This window comes from Vigna radiata, chromosome 1 (genome assembly GCF_000741045.1).
Source record: "Vigna radiata var. radiata cultivar VC1973A chromosome 1, Vradiata_ver6, whole genome shotgun sequence".
Lineage (NCBI taxonomy): Eukaryota > Viridiplantae > Streptophyta > Magnoliopsida > Fabales > Fabaceae > Vigna > Vigna radiata.
In genome coordinates, this window is record NC_028351.1 from 20052935 (window position 1) to 20056377 (window position 3443).

Here is a 3443-nt window from a genome sequence, read left to right on the forward strand (position 1 = left end):
TGCAGATTAGGCAGGTTCAAAAGATGATAGAAGATCTACCTCTGGATACTTTACTTCTATAGGAGGAAATCTTGTAACATGGAGGAGTAAAAAACAACCTGTAGTAGCAAGATCTAGTGCTGAAACAGAATTTAGAGGCATGACACTAGGTGTATGTGAACTTTTGTGGATTAAAAATGTGCTATCAGATTTGGAATTTAAACAAAATGAAGCTATGAGTTTGTACTGTGACAATACTTCGGCTATAGCAATTGCTCATAATCTTGTGCAACGTGATAGAACAAAGCATGTGGGCATTGATAGACATATCATCAAAGAGAAGATTGAAGCTGGAATAATTTCCTTTCCTTTTGTAAGATAAGAGTTGCAGTTGACTGATGTTCTCACCAAATGAGTGTCAAGAAGATTGTTTAATGAGTCTCTATTCAAGTTGGGAATGTGTGATATCCATGCACCAACTTGAGTGGGGGTGTTAAGATATGCCAAATATTCTATTAATGGATATTAGGCAATCAAATATTGTGTTATTTATAATTTAGATTTTATTATAATTTGTGCAAATTTGTGCACCTGTCATTTCCTTTAATAGATTAAGGATTATAGGATCCTTATATGTATATATATGGTACTCTACTCTTTGAAATAATACATCAGAATTATTCTATAAAGATTTTATTACTCATTTTACATGCATGGTCCAAGGTATACAATATTTTTTGTTTTCTAAAAATTATTTTATCATACCTAACTCTATGTTTACATGTAATATCAAAAGATAAATTGGTATAAATTTGATGTTCTAAAACAAAATTAATGTCAAACTTCGCTATAAACTAACATATCACGTAAGATGTTGTCTTAAAACAACTATAGTTCTTCTGTACTAATATTGATTCCTTCATATTCATCCTATGGTCCCACTTCAGTTCATTGGTTCAGAAAAGAGGCAAAGAAAAACAGTTTTCAAAGAAATCAATATTCATTGAAAAGCTAAACTTGTTGCGTTGCCAATAGTGATTATGCAGAAATACAAATATCAAGTAACAGCTACATAATTGCCTATGGTGGCAGTTCAACTCATTGGATAATAAAGGAGGCAAAAGAAAACTGTTTTCAACGAAAACAAGATTCATTGAAAAGATAAACCAGCTGTGATCGGTGACGCAGCACAGTGCTTCCACCTTAGAGGTTCGCTAGTTCTCTGCTTCTTCTTAAATAAAATTTGTCTTTTTACAGAATTCAAATACATCTTTAATATTCTTTCGCCAAAACTCTTCAAAGATGTAATAAAAGAAAAGTAAATACATAAATATCAACATTTCAATTTTTTCCTAAATTATTTATCTACTAATTTTTTTCTTAAATTATCTGATGATAAATTTAATTATATTTCAAATATTGATTAAATAAAAGGACACTAGATAAAATACAAATAATTATTAGATAGAGCACTAAACAAAATTTTTTTAACTCCCTAAAGTTTATAAGCCTGTAAATATATTAAAAAATTGAAGTATATAATAAATTTCAAAAAAAAGAGACATATTTTATTAATTTTTACTTATATTTGAACTCACTTTTTTAAATAAAAATGGTGAAAATGGTATATTCATTTTTGTATATAGGAGAAACTTGCTTTAGAGTGAATCTCTCTTTCGTATATGTGTATTTGTTTGTTGATTTTCTTAATTACAATTATATTTTTATGATGTCAGGATATGAGAATGATCATATGAATCCAGCACAGTATCGGGGAGTGATGCTGAAATTTTGAAGTAGATAATTTAGTTTTGTCTATATCAGTTTTTGAAGATTAATATTATGTTTTCGACTCAATATAATATTACTTTTAGAAATATAAGATTATATATATATATATATATATATATATATATATATATATATTTAAAATAATTGTAATAGTTTATTTGAGTTATTTCTTCTTTCATTCTTTTATATAGAAGGTCTCTTTTAATAATTATATATTATTAAAATGAAATATTATGGCTATCTTTAAAAAGCTTTTTTTAGGAACGATAGAATATTATATACTTTTAAAGATTTTTTTTTATCTCTAACAATTATACTTATAAAATAGATTTACATAACTTTATGTTCTTAATATGTATCATTTACCTTTGGCTTAATATCACTTTTGGTTCCTAGTTTGAGAGGTTTTGTTCAATATGGTCTTACCTTTTTTTAGTAACAATTGATTCCACTTTGTGAAAAAACTGTTCAATGGACTCTTTTTTTGTTACGACGTCAATTTTCTAATGGTGCTAGTTACGACGTCAATTTTCTAATGGTGCTAGTTACGACGTCAATAAGTTCTTTCATGCATTCACCTATCTAAATGTTATTTTAACAACATAATGTTATGTTAAAAATCATGTCATCATCGTATACAATAAAGACTATAATAAACAATTTAAACTTGAATATGGAACCACTATGAACAAAAAGGACTCAATTGAACAGTTTTTTCAAAAAGTGGGATCAATTTTTATGAAAAAAAAAGGTAGGACCATATTGAACAAACCATTCCAAACTAGGAACCAAAAGCGGTATTAAGCCTTTACCTCTTTAGTCCATTAATATTTTTTCAACGAATTATAAGGTTATGGAAAATAGTAACACTAAGTCGTATATAGCTAAAATTTGATCAAGACAAAAAATCTAGAATTGTTCTTATTGTTACTATTAGAATTATTCAGAATACATTATCACTTTTCAATGAATTATGTTATTGTACATCTAACTAGTTAAATAAATAATAATAATAATACAACTAGATAGTAATTAAATTACAAAAAATCATCTCATTTCGTATTCCACTCAAATAAAATACAAAAGAATTATATACAATGATTACAATAATGAAGGTCTCTTGAGTCCAAAAACAAAGGAGGAATCTACTCTGGCCACCATATAGAGATTTCCACCGAAACCTACAAAAATAAAAAATGATATCATGTTAAAAAGAATCTTAGCAACATATTGTTATTAATAGATAAATTTACAAAAGTCTCGTTAATACAATACCAATACTCCATCACTATGCAATGAGGGTTTTGGCCAGCAATAAACTCCTACAAACTTGGTTGAGAATTGAGACGCTTAAGTCTTTTAGTCCTGCAACCAAGGTAGAAAAGAAACATGTGATTCAATACCTGTGGCTTAGTCTACAAATATAAACATACGAATAGGACATTAAAATTTCACCATCATGTTCATTGACAAAATATAAGCAATTCAAACTTTCAAATATGATGTAAAGTATCTCAAACCACATGAACAATTCACTTAAATTTAAGAAAAGAACTTACCTAAAAGATATATATTTACCAATCTCATCCTTCTCTGGAAGACTGTAAACAAACCAGCGTTCTTCAGGAAAAGTAGCAGTTTCATCTTGTATCTGTGTATCTGCATTGTTGCTT

At 27.7% G+C, this 3443-nt stretch overlaps 1 long non-coding RNA gene across 1 annotated transcript; it reads right to left on the reverse strand.

Moving 5' to 3' along the window:
• Positions 1 to 2802: 2802 nt before the first annotated feature.
• Positions 2803 to 3431, reverse strand: LOC111242493. The gene is made up of 3 exons (XR_002669585.1): positions 3330 to 3431; positions 3046 to 3135; positions 2803 to 2951 (listed from the first exon to the last, which is right to left on the reverse strand). It is a non-coding gene; the product is annotated as an uncharacterized LOC111242493 (long non-coding RNA).
• Between the last annotated feature and the right edge of the window lie 12 nt (positions 3432 to 3443).